Here is a 19601-nt window from a genome sequence, read left to right on the forward strand (position 1 = left end):
GCATGGCCAAAGGCCGATCTTATAAGCACTGAAGTTATAAGGGAGCATGGGTGTGATATGGTGCAGTGGTTGTGGTTGTGGTATGCTGTGGTGGTTGTGGCAGGACCTAGAGTCTTGGGTGCATGGGCAAAGTCCGTAGGACGTAGGGTATACATCCAAGACTCTAGGCCCTGGCCATGACCACGCAGCATACTAGACAGGCACAGTAGTGGCTGTGTATACTACACAGTCAGGGTAGTGGCTGTGTAGTCATGGTTAAGTTGCTGTTTCCATAGGAAGAGCACTTTTTGGTGGCTTATAACTTGCAAAGTTTGTTGAGGTTTGGTCCAGGGGGGTCCCAAAACTGAATGGGGGAAAAACTTTGCGCACAACTACAGCCTGAACAGCTGGACGGATTTTCACCAAATTTGCGCCAGGAGCAGCGGTTTGATCCCAAAAGCGTGCTTTTGCAAATCTAGTGAAGATCCGTACAGTAGGTTTTTTTTAAACGATCATAAAGTAGGTCTAAAAAAATTAGTGATATCTATGTCCGTTTCGCGGACACACTTCCCTGTTCGCTACGCAGGCAAGGTATCGATTAGCTAATCGGTCGTGTCATGTCTGCCGACATGTGATGCGTTCGCTCATTAGATGGTGAAGAGCGTGAAGTGCGTCAGATTATTTCGATGCGTTCGCCATCTTTGATCAGTGTTTTGATGTCCGTGAACATCGCCGCAAAAACATATAAAAAACCACAACATTGCATTTGTTAAACTTATCAAATACTGTCTCGGAAGGAGAGGGTGGATACGGTTGGGATAGGATGTGGCAGCAAGAAGCAAAGAAGGGGTGTTTTTTTGTCTCGAAAGTCATATGGTACATTTGGAGGTCTTCCTCAATATAATGTGCGTACAGTACAGGCGAAGGATTAATGTGTCTGTGTTACAATTTAATTAAAATATTATTGCAGTCACACTGGCGCCCCCTAGAGTTTGACATCTGAGGCAGCCACCTGCAGTGTTCGATGGAAACAGCACCATTGCACGTGTATGGCAGTACGAGTTCTCATGAATGCATTGAGCATGTTGTTGCGAAGTGAGAATGTATTTAGATTCTGAGTGAAAATCAGCTTTGGTTTTTCCTATGCATGCTAAGGCCGCCCAAGCATGGGACAGACACTATAAGGGTCAATTGTTTTTTGACCTTGAGAGAAAGGATAATTTGTGAGGAATGCATTGAGAGGAGGTTTGTAATAATGAACATTTCATAAGGTTATGCATCCCAAAATTGCTTAAGGAACATGTGAAATCCGTTCATGAAGATTCTTTGGTGTGAGAGCATTCAGAATTACGGTCTGAGTTACGCGAAGAGAATGGAGACAGTGAATATCATGTAAGTTTACTTTTGACGACTGTACACCGGAACAAGCTTTACCTTAATATTATTTGAAGATTAATTTTGCCAATGTAACTCAAATACTACCTTTCTGTGTGGCTGTCTTTTTTATGTGGTTATGGGGAGTGCAGAATCTAGGTGTATGTACACTATCACTAGATTCACCCAGGTTCAACAGTAATATTTCTTTACAATGTCATGCATGACCATATCAAATTGTGTCTCAGTTTCCACGTTCTTTTTATCTTTTTTGAGATTATTTAATGTGTGTGCTAATTGTTAGTTTACACTCTATGGCGAATTAAGAAATCAATAGATATATTAATAATAATAATAATAATTTAGCATTTATATAGCGCTACGAACCCTCAGGTATCTGAGCGCTGCTTATTATTACCCACGGTGTGTGGTGCTCATTTATCGACCTCGGAAGGATGAAAGGCTGAGTTTGGCCCCGCCGGGATTCGAACCTGCGCCAGCAGGCTCTGCTCAGATGTCAAAGCGAGCGCTCTACTCGCTGTGCCACTTGACCGGCATTATTGTAATAAAGGTCAGGTATTGATACATATTTTCTGTTATGTTTTCTTAATAGCTAAATGCTGCCTTACTGCGATTGCCATGGATTCCAGATGCCAAGTGATGGCTTCTTTTTAAGCGCCAGATGCACGTAGTTGTCAATGGCTGCATCACTGTGACTGTTTTGTGGGACGATCACTTAGAACCCATGTGTCCGTACGCTGCACTAGTGATTAGGAGTAACATACCATCTTTTATGGTGGTCTAGGCCCAAGATGATGCAGACACCCTGGAATTCACTGTGCCACCCAAGTGGTTCTTTTATCAAAAATGAACACTTTGTGTATGGAAAAAAAACAATGTGTGGCTCACGGTTAACATTTTTCAAAAACGAAGGAAGAAACAATTTTGCAATTTGCTTGCATATGGAAATAGTCGGATGTTCTCCGAGAGTTTATTGTGAAATAAAAGTACTTCACAAATTGTACAGTGTTGTTGTTTTTTTTTAAAGACCGATTTAATATTCTGATTTTTGCCGTGCTATGTTGTTAGTCAATGTGTGTTGATTTTCGGGTTCTGCGTCACGTCACGTAGTTGATTATGGACGCATTTGGCTACGCTGAAGACAAACGTTACCGAGAAAGGTGTTAAAAATCACTTGGGTTGGTGAAGTGAAGTTCAGGGGCGGGGCATATGATTTAGTGCTGTCAGGGCAGTTTACGTTAGGCAGATGCAGCAATGGATAAGAATAGCATAAAATGGACATGCTTTGCTGGTACTCTCTGGAAGGTCTACAATAAAGTCAGATGTTCGTAGAGACTATGGTTAAGTTGCACTAATAGAACCCTATGAAATTCACTGAAAATACTTTGTTAAATGGACGTTATGGTTAAGTTGCGCCACTGAAAACCTATGAAATTCAGTAAAAGAACGTTGTTGAAGGGATGTTATGATTCCAAGTAAAATCGAAAACCCCTGAAATTCGCCAACCATTGCCAGTCTCCAAATCCATTGGACATAGGCTTCGGCCATTCCGCATTCACCAAGAAGCAAATCAGAGTACACATTTGTGTTTGCCGAGGGCCAGGCCCACTACCCACACACGAAATGTATCACTTACATTCTTACACTTTTCAAAAATAAAACACAAGACATATTTCAGAAAACATGCTTTCATGTCCTTGCTAATCCTCGTTGCGTACGTTTGTTCTAATCTAGCCCACTACTTCAGGCTGAAAGCACAAGCATAATATGTTTCCCATTCAAACCTACTGCTTCGACCATGCCGCATGCCTCAATAACCAAAGTACAGTATGATATGATATGGCATTTATAACGTGCCTATTCACAAGTGTGTCAAGGCACGACGAGGCAAGGGAGGGAAAACAGAGGGAAGTCAGAGACAACGATCCTACGAGGCCAGGTGACATTGAGATCACGCAAGTGCAGGGGTGAGTAGAAGGGGACAAGTGTAGGGGGAAAAGGGAGGGGGCAGTGCAGTACATAGGATAACAGTAAAATAAATAAAAACAACACAACACATTTCTCCTTGCTAACAGCCAGGCCCTTTGCCCAGACACCAATGTTACATCACTGTGTTGTGTACTTACATTTTACACTTTAAAAAAAATAAAACACAGGACATATTTACAAAACCATGCTTTCAAGTTCTGGCTGATCCTCCTCTTGCATATTGCTGCAATCCCATCCAGAACTTAGACAGCTGGACACCTTATAATGCCATAATGCAGATTATTTGAATTAACATTTAGGAAAAGCTATGTCATGCCAGCCCCAGCCTATGGCCCCACCCACCATCAACACACAACCACAAAAGCACTCATTACCTCACCCACCACTATGCCCTCATCCACCCTCACCACACCCAATCTTATCCATAAAATATCACCCCATTCGGTGATACCACCTCACGATTAAGTCACCCACCCACAACACCACCACATGACCTCACTTATCCAAACATCACTATATCACTGTACACAATGTGCTCAATACTAACACTTTTTGTTGTAGATTCAAATTAACATAGCTTTTCCTAAATGTTCATGCAAACAATCTGCATTATTGCATGATAAGGTGTCCAGCTGTCTACCAGCAACCCTTCCACAAAAGAACCAATTCTTGAAATTAAAAGGTGAATCAGTTCTCAGGATAACTTTGAAAACAAAACAATTCACTTACTTTTTTCTTAAACCCTTAACAAATATGGGAATCAGAGAAATAGATTGCTCTGTTATACATTTCACAATTTCTTGGACTGATTCAAATCTAAAATGCTTGACACCGTATGAGACAAACTATAGGTTTGTAGGCTCCTGGCTGTTATTGGCCCAGAGAATTTTGTTATGTCACAAGGGGTTATATCATTTGCGAACTAGCCCCCTATTTGTGTTTCGAATAATTCTCCACATGGACATGTATTATTGATATGAATTATATATTCAGAATATTCTGAATCTGTCTGTCCCTTCATGCATAATGGAGTGGTTAAAATATGTGACTGATTAATAAAATGTACAGTTTCATATATCCTTTTTGACACCTATGATTCATGCTTCTACTTTCCCAAGCCCCTCCTCTGATTGGTTTTTGTACTGACATACCCCAAGGAGTCTGATCCATTCACCTCCAAGCTGTTTTCCAAGAGGAAGGGGCAGGGTTAGAGCGATAAGCCAAGTAAGCCAAAATGGGTAATAGCGTTATTATATGTCTTAACTCCTGCATATCCCATAAAAGTGGTAGCATCTAGGGGGAGGGATAGTGACATGTGTGCATCTCTTGTGTGTTCCTGTTCCCTAGGAGGGGTCACCTTCAGAGGGATCCAGCTTACTATGTCCGCTAGGGGGTCTTAAGCATATTGGACTCACCTCCCTGTTCCCAAAGTGGGTGGCTCCCCGTTACAGACAGGTGACGAACACTAGGGATTCATTGAACAGGGCACACATCAATGTATTCCCAGGAAGGGTTTTCAGATCAACTTAAAATAATAAGACTATTAAAAACCTGGTCCTGCAAAAGGGGTGTAACTATGGGTCCCGGGGCATTACCCGAAGCAGTAATGCCCCCCCATTTCATGGCTTATTGCCTAGGTATGACATACATTTTACCTGAAACATCCAACATAGCAAGACGCCTATAATTGAAAGGATCAAGGTGGTCCCCCTTTTTAAACACAGGCACCACAAGAGATTTCTTCCAAGAAACCAAAATCAAGCCCCTGTACCTGACAATGTCAAAAAACCCTTTCAAGTGTGAGGAAAGCATGGTATTGAGCATTAGATACAGACACAATGGATACAAGTTTTGAAAACCTTCATTTATGAATTTGAGGGCGGTGGTAGCATGCTTAACTGGTCCTAACTCTAAAATGAGAGTAATCTAGACCATTAAACAATAACAAATACATCCAAGTCAGTCTGGTCGAAATAAAAAGGCCTATACATAACCTTACTCTCCTTCACAAGAAAACAAATGTGTTAAGGGAATACAAAAAGGAAAATAGTGCATTAAAAATAAATGTCAGAATGGCTTCAGTACCAACTCCCTTGCCCAGGTTAAACCCCACTGAGTCTGGAGAGTCTCTCACTAAACAAGTATAGGTGGTTGGCACAGTTATATCAGTCTTGCACACTTTGGCTTACTGGTACAGTTCAACAGTTAAATCTTAGTCTTTCAACTTCTGGTAGCTCAGTCCCTTCCTTAGGCTTCACCCGCCTTGGCATCAATACTCAGTTCATATGCTCTACATTTCTCTACATTGAGACCTGCGGGTGTAATACCACATGGACACAGAACTCGTAGTTAGCCGGTATGGAAAATGGTGCTGGTATGGTTTTACCGGCAACGTTAAATCGAGACCGGCTAACTTGTAATGAGGCCCAATGTCTCATCAATGGGAGCTTCTCCCCCACTCCCTGAGGACCCACTACCCAGGTGATCCTCCCTCGCTTGTCCAACCCCAGGGTCTGGATCCAAAAGCAATAGCCTTTCCCTGGACACCTGAGTATGTGATCCTCAGGGACTAGGTTGTGAAACACCCTCTGGTTTTTCACACAAGATACAGGCGCAAGTTTGAGAATCAGATTTCAACACCACATGGAAAGTCCATCGGGACTTTTTGCTCTTGAGCTTTTCTGCTTTTGTATTACATCCAAAATGTCATTGAAAGTATATTTTATAGTGAGAGGAGTGTTACTTTAGGATGATTGTTACCAATGCTGAACTCAACACTAAATGCGTTTTTGATGTGTGCAGTTCAGGTTGCCAGTCAAAGGATCGACAGTGAAAGGGTCGACAGGTCAAAGGATGGACACCAAAGGGTCGACAGGTCAAAGGATCGAATGATCATTTATTTTTTTCACACATTTTTTTTTTTGAGGGGGGTCGCCCACCAACCCTATTTTTTTGCTAAAAACCACTTTTTTCCCTAAAAGAAAACCTAAAAAAATATATATAATTTAAAAAAAAATCTATCCTTTGACCTGTCAACCCTTTGGTATCGATCCTTCGACCTGTCGACCCTTTAGATTCGATCCTTTGACTAGACATCTGCAGTTCACTGTGCTTCACATAAGAGATTCACTAAGATCTGGGATCTGGGATTTGGGATGCAATTAGCTATTAAATATTTCCCAGAATCCCTTGGTGTCATATCAGAACAGTATACCAAATACTAGCTAGCATTCATCATTAAGGGTTGAAATTCTGTGCCTTGTAAGTCAATTATGAAATTGCTGCTTTTTCTTTTTCTGCAGTCTCTGTACTTCAAATTTTCAGTTTTAGCGATTTTGCGGAGATAGTGCCTTAAGAGTCACTTTTCATGGGCGATTTTCGGTATCCCAAGGTTTATTATGAATTGGTCCCCTTCCGGCATGCACATAGGAGAATCCTTTAAGGCAGCCACAGTAGTAATCTCCTTTATCTATGCCTAGATCTGAATTGACATACATTTCCTGGTGCTGATTGATTGTCTCATATTCAACTGTCTAATCAATTTGGTCATTTTTATGAATATCTGCGTAGGCCAATAGATTGTATTGTAATTTAAGTACACGGTAACAGTCGTAGTCTTAGACTGCCTTTCTATATTAGCCCTCACGCCTAACATAAGTGTTAGTTTTGCGAGATCACTCATACCACCATGAACTACCTCAAGCGAGGATATCAAATCAAATCCAATTACCTTCATAAAACAACAATCAATGGTTGAGGAATATCTAGCATTAGTCCAGGTGAAATTACCAAATCTATCAGCTCTGACTCTCCCATTCTGTGTGAATAGTTCATGATTTTAATTTAATTCTTCCCATTTCTCACCTTTTTCATTACCCTTATTGAGTTTAAGAATGGCATCAGGAAGGTTGCACTGTGTTTTTGTCAAATCTCCTCTATGATTCTTCTCCCAAACACTGGGCATTTTAATCCCTCCTATAATTACTACTTCTTTATCACCTCTATCCATCCTGTCAACAGAACATCATCTTTATTAGTCATTAATCTCCTTGGTGTATTGTCCTCCCAGTGAATCATAGAGGTTATAATAAGTGATATGTCTAATCTCAGCCCCAATCAGATTTTGGTTAAGGTTGGATGGTTTTACTTAGGTGAACTTATGATGGAAACGAACTCCAATTAAAAGCTCACCAACAGGGCACTCCACGCACACCTTTGAAGTCACATTATGTATTATAGTATAGCTATCTATATATATTTTAGATGTTAACCTGGTCTCTTGTATCCTAAACATATCATATTCAGTGATTTATTTAAGGCCGTCAATTTCACCACGAAAGTGATTATGCCATCTCATATTTCAAGACAATAATTAAATATTTCATGGTCGAGTTATAATGGTATCTGGTCTTTCCATCGAAAGAGTTTCCAATGAAACCCTTTCCATCGAAAGTTTTGCAACACATTTTTTTCATTGAATGTATGTGTGTGTGGGATAAAGGGTTAATTTTGTTTGGGTGGGTTTTTAAAGATAAAAACAGGTGGTTTGGAGGGGTAATCCCCCCAAACAAATACTAAAAATGCATTTATCCCACACACACACACATACATTCAGTGTAAAAACATGTGTTGCAAAACTTTCGATGGAAAGAGTTTTGTTGGAAACTCTTTCGATGGAAAGACCATGAACTAGTTATAATCTTGCTCTGTAGGACAATGAGTAACCAATTCCATCCCATGTCGGATTCCTCTACCTGCATTACTGGTAACTTTGAGAGGCACTAGCTCTTGTGTTTTCAAAAGACTATAAATTCCATCATTGATTGGTGTATCCGATAATCTGAGACAATGGGAAAGACCCAAGGTGTTGCACTGCTGATAGGTGTGGTATGAAAAGATTGTCCGTCGCACTGAAGACTAATTGTGTGTACTTACCTAACACACCTCTAAACAGAGATAAAAATGCACAAGCACCAAATCTCACTCAGCGCCTCACTTAAAAATTCAAAAGTCAAGGAGTCGTGGACCAAATATTCTTAATGTATTGTGGAACATAACAGGGGCACATTTCTCTAATGAGAAAAAGAAACCCAGTACATCCTTCAAGTGAAAAGGAAAACAGGTACTCTGAATATAATGGAACAAAATACATTCAAAAAGACATATGTATTAAACTGAGGGAAAATAAATTCAAAAGACACATGTATTCAGCCAATGCGTTTTTCGAGTTAAAGGAATGGTTCGCCCAAAATATTTTATTGCCCAAAAAGATGGGCAATAATAAAACAAATATACTCGCACTTACCGAGATTCACTTGCAGCTTTTCTGCCTGTAGTCTCCGGTCCGCGTTCTCCGAGTCCCGGCACCAATGAAGGAAAAGCCACCCAGTGGTAGCTTTTGTTTACTACAGCTGGCTGGCTTTTCCTTCATTAGTGCCGCAAAAGCAAAAGCCAGCACAGGCGGGCATCCATTTCACAAAATGGATGTGCCCATGTGCTTGCTTTTTCAATTTTTGAGCTTGAATTTCTCAAAATTTTACATAAAAAAGTGCGAGTATATTTGTTTTATTATTGGCCATCTTTTTGGGCAATAAAAAATTTTGGACGAACCATTCCTTTAAGCTCTTCTTCAGGGCTGTTACTGAATCAATGTTTTTTCTTGAAACTTACTTTTTGGAACAGTCTCTGCCAACGTGATGGTTTGCAAAAAACAGCTTGATAATTGGTTTGCTCTCGACCCGTGGAGTCAGTCTGCTTAAGCGATCCACTTGTGGCGGTGCTACTGTGCTGGGTAGATACAAATAGGCACTGTAATAAAATGTGAGTACTGCAATGGAATAAAAAAACTGATTCGGGGTCAATTGAAGTTGAGAACTTGACACAAAATTATCAGCGTCCTGGGGTATGACAGCCGCTGATAAGCTACAATATTTTCAAGAAACATGAACATTAAGAAGTTATTAACTGTGTCTCATGATTGGATTGAAGTATGACTCATGTAGCTGGATTAACATAAACATGTACAAATTCAATATAATCAATGTCACCAGTTGTGAGTACTCTCAATTGAGGCACAGTAGAAAACAACAACAATATGTGTGATTGATTTAGTGGCCTGCTGTCCTTGGCTGTTAGGAGTGCTCGTATAAGAAATACATTGGTACGCATATCTCTTTGTGTCATTGATGCTGAATTATGCCTGATACTACTAGTGTCCTGATTATTGCTGGTGCTAGCCACTGTACTGGGCCTCGTTTCAGTAAGTTGTTGTTTTTTCCTTTCATTGCGGGCCCGTCATCACAATAAGCCCAGTCATCAATGGGCTCTAGCTACTAATCACAAGAATCCTGTGTGTGATTCCATGAATAAGTGGTGATGCCCTCGCTGATATCAATGCAGCCATAGATTTGTCTTGTTCTTCTTTGCCAATCTAGTTGGTCTCTTTTGGATCCAATTCTCTAGCACAGTTTGGTGAGCCTTGTTCAATTTTCTACTTTCCTTAACTTTTTTCTGTTTGTCAACTTTCTTGGTGAGGATCAAACTCCCCACACCACCAGTTCTCAAAGTGTGTATAGTCGATCCTTCAATTATTGGATTGCTATGGTCCAAGATCCTCTATTAGAATCTGTCTTTGGTATTTTCTTCCTGGTTTTTCTTAATTTTAATTTTACTTTTCACTTTTGTCCTGATTACTTTGTGCACAGTTGTTACACCCATTGACTCATGCGCACGCCTGGTTCTAATCACTTCATGGGCCACTGCCACAGGTATATTGTCGGCATTATCTCAGTCCCCTACTCCAAGGCCGTGCTCGATTAGTGCAATTTCCGTGTTAACCCCAGAGTCGCCAATTGTATGGTGTTAAAGAATATTGATATTATGGGTGACTACTGTCTCAATGGCATTCCTATTTCCACTTGACCAAGGAGGAGTCTTAACTGGGTCGCTTAATCGTTCGAGAAACGTCTTTACTTTGCTCAATATGTTTTTGGGCTCTCGCATTTCCTTTTACATGCTGCTTCAGATCTGTACTAATGCATTAAGAGTAAGGATTAATTCCCACAAATGTGCGCTATCGGTCGTAATAGCTTGAGCCTGACATGCTGCGTGTCCCTCATTGATCAAACTATGGCACATATATAGCAAAGTGTTGCTGATTGGAGAACTTAAATTAGTGGATGTAAGTTGAGATGGAGAACCTGCAGTAAGTACTGTGCCATCAGAAGAAAAATTGTTTGCCCTAATTTGAAGTCTGGGGTGCCTGGTTGGGTATCCCTTTCAAAGATCATATCTGTAGACTGTGTGGTTCAGATATTGCTGTGAGACATGTATTAACATCCTGCCCTAATTTGAGCCAACATTATACCAAGGCATAGGCAAACTTCAATTTATATGAAAGTGATCAATTCTGGAGCCTACTGTTCTCTGCTGAAACGTATGTGGTTGTCTCCTCTGCATTTCGCCTCTGGTTGAGGATAACCCCTTTGCTGGAGGAAGCAAGGTGTCTGCTTGGAACCCGACAGCTGTAATTTGGGATCTATATGAAGTTAATGTCATTTTTTAAAACAATGTTTTACTTATAAGGTTTTCTATTTTTTAGATATTGTGAATCAGTTCTTGTTGACGCTCGTTATTTTATAACTTGTCTTGGTTTCTTTTAAATTGCATTGTAAATTATACCTTTGGTAGTGTAAAAAGTTGTTTCATTGCCTAAGGGGGTACTGAGTCAGGCAAGTAAATTGAGATAGTTGGTGAGGTGGTAGGGTTGGGTGGTGTGGTCAGGGTGGATTTTGGGTTGTAAAGGTTGGTTATAAAGGTGATCTTGGTGGCATGAAGCAGAGGTGTGGCATTGGGTGTGTGTAGTGAGGGGGGCATCTCAGATTGCTGAAGTAAGTGGTGAGGGTGAGTTTAGATGAGGTGGTGGGATGAGGGCTGGTGTGGTGAACAAGAGGTGGCAGGGTGATGCTGGGTGAATCGAGGTGGTAGGTTAGTGTAAGGGTTGTGTTGGGGTATGCATGGTGAGGTCGTGGTTATTGAGAAGAAGGTGTGAGACTATTATTGAGGTGAGTTGTGTAGGGTGTATAGCATGAGGTTGTGTGGTGTCAATAGTGGAGGATGAGGTTGTAGGGTGAGGGATGGTAATTTTATGTGGTGATGTGGATGAATTAGGTGGTTTTGTGGGTGTGGCATTCCTAGGGTTTATTATAAACACCAGGCCAGCAACACTGGAACTCCCAAACAAAAAGATCAGAGACATAAAGAGAGAAATAAGAGCATGTCTCAGCAAAACGAGCATATCACTCCGCACCGTAGCGAGAGTAGTAGGCTTATTAGTGGCGTCAATACAAGCAATCTTCCCAGGGCCATTACACTACCGAGCCCTTCAGAGGCTGAAGATATGGCATCTTCAACAAGGCCTACACTACCACCAACTGGTGCTCTTAGATCAAGAGTCCAGAACACAGCTGGAATGGTGGTTAGCGAACATGGAGGCCTGGAACGGGAGAGCCATCTTCGGCGATCACCCAGACCTGATAATAGAATCAGATGCCAGCAGAGCAGGCTGGGGAGCCCGTTGCGGGGATCTCCAGACAGGAGGGAGATGGAGCGCATCGGAACTCCAATTACACATAATCTGTCTAGAGTTACTAGCCGGATCATTTGCGATCAGGGCATTTACGAAAGGGAAAGTGAACTCCTGTATCCTGCTAAAAATGGACAATATTTCGGCAGTCAAATACATCAACCATTTAGGTGGGACAAGGTCCAAATTGCTGGCGGAAATAGCCAAGGATTTCTGGCATTCCTGCCTAGAATCAGGGATCTCAGTGATAGCCGAATACTTACCAGGTTCGTTGAATGTAGTGGCGGACTGGAACTCCAGACATCTCTCAGACTCCAGCGACTGGATGCTGGACCGGATGATTTTTCAGAAACTGGAAAAGATCTGGGGCCCAATATACACAGATCTGTTTGCGTCCAGGCTGAACACTCAGAAAGAGAGGTTCTTCAGTTGGAGATTGGACCCAACGGCAGCCGGAGTAGACGCTTTGCTACAAGATTGGAGGGAGCACACGCTTTACGCTTTTCCCCCATTCATAATGATGAACCGAGTACTAGCAAAGGTACGCAGAGAGACAGCGGACCTGATAGTGGTAGCTCCGATCTGGAAATCCCAAGTATGGTTCCCAGCACTCATGGAACTATTGGTAGATTACTCGAGAATACTGCCCGAAGGAGAACACCTCCTCACGGACCCAGCTGGGTCATATCACCCTCTGAGATTGAAGGGGACACTGCCGTTGATGGCGTGCAGGATAGCAGGAGACGCTGGAATCTCCGGGCATTTCGGCACAAGCTGCAAGTCTCATTGCAGAGTCATGGGCTCCATCGACTCGAAGGAGCTACGACGCAGCTTGGAACAAGTGGTCGACATGGTGCAGAAGAAGAAATATTAATCCCGTTTCTGCCCCTCTAGTCGAGATCTTGAATTTCCTAATGGAACTCCTCCAGGGCGGCAAAGCATACAGAACAATAGGGGTATACAGATCTGCGATATCAGCAGGTCACCTACCCGTGGAAGGAGTACCGGTGGGAGAGAACGTAGCAGTAATTCGGCTACTAAGAGGAATAAGATTCAGGAAACCACTGAAACCGAAATATGAATCTCTATGGGACGTAGCAATAGTATTGAAACTATTTGCGGACTGGCCCGACAACAAGTATCTCTCTCTAGGACAGCTGTCCGAAAAGCTAGCCATGCTACTATGCTGGGTGTCATGCAGGAGAGTAGCAGACGTGAGAGTCTTAGAAGTGAATAGGAGAACGTACAGGCCGGAAGGCGTGACGTTCAGCTTAGCCAGAAGAACTAAAACGGATTCGAGTACCATCACATACCCGTACATGCAGGAGCACCCGAAATGGTGCATAGCGGCATGTATAAAGGAATACGAAAATAAAACAGCCGAACTAAGACCGGCAGGGACGACTCAATTATTAATTGCGTGCAGAAAGCCACACAGAGGAGTAGCAACAGCCACCATAGCACGGTGGGTCAGAAACGTTATGAGCTTAGCAGGCGTAGACATGACAAGATTCGGAGCACACTCAGTCAGAGGAGCGATGGCCTCGAAAGCACTAGGACTAGGTGCATCATTACAAGACATCATGAAAGCCGCAGACTGGGCTAGTGATTCAACATTCAGAACGTTTTACTACCGACCTATTAATGCAATGGCAGGAGTAGCAGTAAGAAGCTTTGAACAAGTTTAATGCTCGCCTCCGTCTTGACATAGAATGAAGATTCCCCCTGCTAATAGCGCAGGGAGCTCTTGATTCTATTAAAGACAAGGAGGCGAGCATTAAATTCCCATCTCGAATACACAATGAATGCAATAATGAAATACAGGTTGTGAAGTACTGCTGATAATTAACATGGCTATTTCTTCCAGAATAGGGTGTGTATTCCCGCCCTAACTTATACCATTTTGTTTCTTATCGACTTAGGAGATGAGCAAAAGAACAGCTGAAAGCCTGTATCAGAGCAGGTCGCTTAGAACAGCTTCGAAAGCTTGTATGTGAGAGATTGAACTGGTACAAAGCAGGAAGTTCAGCACAAGTTTAACAGTTGAGTGCGCAGTTAAAGAGAAAGGACAGGTTCAAGCAGTCAAAGAAGAGGAAGGACAGAGAAACAGGAGGACTAGGTCACATGGCCAGAGACTAAGGGACTACAGGATTGATGGGATTTGATGTTTGTTTAAAAAAAAATATATATTTAATTGAAAGTTTACAAAGTTATATTTGTTGAAACTGCTGGAGAGTAGAGAATAAAGAAGATGTAGCTTAATGCTCGCGTCCTTGTCTTTAATAGAATCAAGAGCTCCCTGCGCTATTAGCAGGGGGAATCTTCATTCCTGTGTTTTCTGGCAGACCTATTATTTTTCCGCTATCCTGCTAGGTCTTAAGGTTGTGAACCGCCCAAAAATTATCTCTACTTCACTGACTTCCGGCTTTAAAAAGCCATTCTTGTAATCAATACTTTGCACACACAAACTTCTTAATTCTATCAAAAACCACCCTTGAATAGTGAGCCAATTATTGATACTTAAATGCATATTGGCAGTCCGCAGAGAGGTTTAAGCCCCAATTTTGTGCAACCCATGTCTTGATTAAATTTAGAATGTTCATCATATCACTAACATGTTCTCTCCAGTCAACCAGCAAAGTCATTCTTCATGGTACAAAGCACAGTGCCATGTCAAGAGAAAATATAGGTCATTTGGCATCACCATCATGCTTCAATGACCAGTTGTCCAATGGGGCTGTGAAGCGCTATTGCCCAATGAAAGATGTTCTAGGGATATGAACCAGCGGCGTCTCCTTGGAAATATATTGACTATAGAGCAACTAACAGTGTATATGGGAAATGGATGTATTTGTGTTGATTGAGGGTGTTGGCTACTTAGTCGACAACCATGAGAAGCTACATTTCTGACCAAAAAGTCATACGCTGAGACACTGCAGCGCTAAAATGTCTCAAGGAAGATATTCGTCCAATCCTACTAACGGGCTGATATCTACCACTCCGAAGCTCACAACTACTGCACAAGAAGATATTGTTTTCATAGTATCGAACAACCTGCTAAATGGGAGCAGGGGTCAATAACTGGTAACAAAGGTCGCTCAGATCAGGCCCCACCATAAGTCCCTCTTCAGATTTATTGGCTTACTTCCTTAAATCCTCAATTCAAAAAATGAATCCATTCAGAAAAACATAGCCAATTTTCTTCGGCTTAATGCAGAGTCTGTACATTAATATGGATGCTCTGTCTATTCCTGAAGGCCTTCCTATGCTGCAGATTGCGGGTGTGTGCGTCTTCCTTCAAGAAAGAAAGGCCACTGGGAATGTTCTAGAATCTAAAATGGCCATCTTGCACGTGAAAGACATGACATGAAAGTCATTTCCTGAAGGCCTTCCTATGCTGCAGATTGCGGGTGTGTGCGTCTTCCTTCAAGAAAGAAAGGCCACTGGGAATGTTCTAGAATCTAAAATGGCCATCTTGCACGTGAAAGACATGACCTCAAATAGAATGCCTGACCAGAGAGGGTATTGTTATGTGGAACGCGCGACCTGTAGCCCTCCCACATCGCTGGAGGGGTTGGGCCAACGTTCGGGCCAAAACACTGGGGAAGTGACGTTGGTGTTAGGGAAGGTGGCAGGGTTGACCGGGACCAGTTAGAACCAGCGATGCAATGTGCTTATTTCCGTTCCTTGTCGTGTTGTCCTTCCAGAGTTTCTTCCTGAAACTCGGAGGCACCGAGCTTACAGGTAAAACATATGAAAACAAAATGCAGACAGCCAAAGCAGAGCGTGCCCTACTGCTTCTCCAGCTTCTTGTACTGGCATGGAGGCGAGGAGAGTGAAGCCTCCCAAACGATACTCTGAGCCCTGCTCACAAGAAACACTGAGCTGTGCATGGGATCTTGCTTCTTATGGGAACGCTTTATGCAGGGAAGGAGCTAAACAACTACTTGATCCACACTTTAGCCAGGAGATTGCAGCGGAAGCACATATCAGATGGGAAGTATATCTATACCATCCAGTGTGTGTTCTTACATGGCAATAACAAATTGCTTTGCCTGGGCCTGCTTAATTTTATTCTCCAAAATTGAGCAAACATTAGTAAACTAAGGCATGAACTTGGAGCAATGGAGTAATAAACCCTTTCCTTCCATGTCCTTTGGGTAGTGGTATGTTACATTATGGAACATGTATTTGATGCCTTGCCATGTTATGTTCCTGTGTCTGAAATAGCAAGACTTCTGCCAGTTGCCTGGTCTCTTTGCGCGTTGGGTCCTATGAGAGCAGAGAGTGGGGTTTGTTACAGAGCAATACGTATTGGAATGCCATGCTGGGCCTCGATCCGGCTCACGCATGCGCAGTAAATACATGGGAATACATGATGCAGAGGGATTTGCATTTGATCTTTGCAGCAACCGGGTCTTGCTGGTCCTAAAGAGAACATTATGACCTACCTAATTTGATCGCAGGGTAAAGAAACTGCGATCGACTGGATATAGGCGGAACTCGATAATACTAACCTTATGGGCAACATCATGAGGCTGGCTATAACAGAAACCTTGTCGCCCACTGTGGACCACTGCTAAATCTGCTGATTAAGAGCATGAGTCTGGGGCATATTTATACACGGCTGCCTGAAAAAAGAAATATTTTGCTGCGCTGTATCAGAACACTGTCCACATCCTCAGAGAGGAAAGGGACGTCCAAGCCTAATGAGGACACAGTGACTTAAACTCTAGAGGAAGAGCCTCTCTAATTACAGGTGCCAGCTGCACACCGCGGATAATTTTTGCAGCTTTGGTGGTGTGAACAAAGCTTTGACTTTGTACATACCATAGCTAAACAATGTTAAACAACCAATGTACATTGATATACAAAGTGGTGATATGAATAGTGATGAACCTTTGTATATCTCATAATGTCCAATACGGTTTTCGGTGAATTACAGAGAAATGTGCATCAGGTGGTAATGTGCTTTTGCACAAAAAAGCATAAGCTGTATCTGCAGCTTGCTGCCTTCTGTATCCCCTTTTTCATACCCATCCTTAAGGTTCTTTCTGTCTAACTATATCCATGTTCTCGTACCCGGTCACTTTGATCCTTGGTGTCCAGTTCTCCATTGCTTCACAGCTAGGTTCAGATTACATTAAAAAAAACTGTGCATACCACACAACATGTGGGTATATGCATCGTATGCAGCTGATATAAGGCATGCACTTGTGTGCATAAGTGAACACACTAGGATACCTGGTTGAGACCATGATCTTCCTGGCATCAAATCATACACAATATAAAAAAAAAAATGATCAGGGCCCACAGCTCAGATAGAACTGGTTTCTATAGTTCAATTATATTAGACTTACACAACTGAGTGCCAATTTATTTTTAAATTGTATTAAATTAAGACAATTAAAAACACACCTAATCACATATATATTGCACATACTCTCAAAACATATCAAGCAAGACCATAAAAACCACGCTCTTTATCTAAAGAGCGTATCCCCATGACCTCTGTACTGCATATGTCACTATGTATAAGAAACCCATCTGTACTGCATATGTTACTATGTATAAGAATCCCGTGAAAAACTGCAGCGTATCAAACTGTGAACAACTGTAACCTAACAAACTGTATCTAAGCATTCTTTCCTGGGCCGCTTATTGTAACCTTCAAGCAAGCCTCCTTAAGTTTCCTTAAAGTTCCTCGATGCCTGTGGGCTGTAGTGCGCGCTACAAATCCAAAATAAATAAATAAATAAATATCAAACAAGACACTGAATAGACATAAACCTAGCACTAAACATACAACAGAGTTAGCAGTCCATCTACTGGACAGAATGTCTACACAGGAAAAACTAAACCGCATTTACATAAGTTTTCATAAAGACATATGCTGGTTTCCATCATAGTTGAAGACCCTTTCTTGTCCACGGGTTTCCAAATTATTTCTTATTCTTACACTTATACCTATTTTACATTGTAAATATTTCTTTGGAACCAAAATACACAGTTGATACACTGGACGGCCATCATCAGGACTCTAAAGGCATTTTATTAATTTATTTATTTATACATTTATAGTAGCGCGCCAAACCCTCAGTCATTAGGGCACTAGTTACATAGTGAAGTACAGGAAACATTCCAAACAGATGATAGGTACAGATAAAGTTCAGTAGCCCAGACCACAGAATGTGGGAGAAGACATGGAGTTATAGAGTCAGCATAGGAGTTGGAGTACAGTCTGGGAAATCCTCACCTCATGGTGCGGGGGGCTACATTGGAGAATACAGGTAAGCAGAGTCAACATAGGTGTAAGAATGGTGTATGGCCTCTAAACACATTAACTCTGGACCATTGTGTGCCCTTTGTCTTTGTCTACTTTAGACTAGTTCAATCCATACATACCATAAAAAGATGACCAAACCCTTCTGTAACCCGAATATGATATGATATGATAAGTCATGTATAACGCACCTGTACATAAGTGTTTCTAGGCGCAAATTTGAATGAAGAAGTCTTTTTTCTTTTTTTTTTGTCCATTCCAAACTAGTCTAAGCAAAAGTACCATAGAAAGTAGAAAGTACCATAAAAAGATGGCTGAACCATTTCTTACCTAGAATGTGAATAGGAAGTAACTAGCCACGCTGCGTTTCATAGCGTGATATGAAACAGGTAAGGGGAATCACTTGTACCTCATTGAGAAGCACCAGCCGGCGTCGACTGAGGAATAAATCCGGGTCGGACTGGCCTTTAGGGTAATAGGCCCAAGGCCGAACCTAAAACGCAAATTGATAGCGTGGGCTTGTTTTTTATTTTTCAAAGTGGGCCAGTTTGATGAGTTACTTTACTATGCGGCTAATAGTTTCGACTAGTGCTGCTCAATAAAGATTCTTTAAAATGCATCATATGTGGGTGTGGGCTGCTGGGTCTGGTGTGTGTCCGGCACACTGGCAGCAGGTGTTGTCGGCTGTGGTTCCACTCGGTCAGGCACACTGCCTGTGGGTGTGGCCTGCTTGTCTGCCATGCAGGTGGTGGTGGCCCTTTTCTTTTGGTGGGATGTGGATGCCCTCGCGGTGTTCTCTTGCCTGTCATCTTCCTCATCGGTGCCTGGGGATAGAAGAGATGCAGGGCATCAGTGATGGTGTCACATGCCAGAGGCATACAATAGTGCTGTTCAATATTCATTCATTTATGCATTCATGTTTTACAGGTGTGTCAGACGGTGTTCTGAGGGGAACTTTTCGGCATTCACTGCATGGCAGGTGGCATGTCGTTAATTTTGGGTTTGTGTGATGTGTTACATGGGCACAGTCCAGGTGTGTTGGTCGTGTGTTGGTCATGGGATTGGCACTCAGCATGCATTTCTGTGTGGCAGGTTTTGGGCCGCATTCTGGACTTGGATATGTTGATGTGGGTGTAGGGATGTGCATTGCCTTGCCTAGTCTCTAGTCCACATCACTTGTGCTACGTCATGGTTTCCCCTACAGGGATGTGCAGGATCACTCACCTCCTTTTGGGGATGATGCCACACCCATCTCCATCCCCCCAAATCCCTCAATCGACTCTGGATCGATGAAGCTGCTAGCGGTCTCCTCCCAGGGCATCATCTTTGCGGGAGAGTGGCGACCCCCACCTGTGGCCATGCCGCCCTACT

Source organism: Ambystoma mexicanum, chromosome 7q, assembly GCF_040938575.1.
Source record: "Ambystoma mexicanum isolate Mex_15411 chromosome 7q, UKY_AmexF1_1, whole genome shotgun sequence".
In the NCBI taxonomy this organism is placed as follows: domain Eukaryota; kingdom Metazoa; phylum Chordata; class Amphibia; order Caudata; family Ambystomatidae; genus Ambystoma; species Ambystoma mexicanum.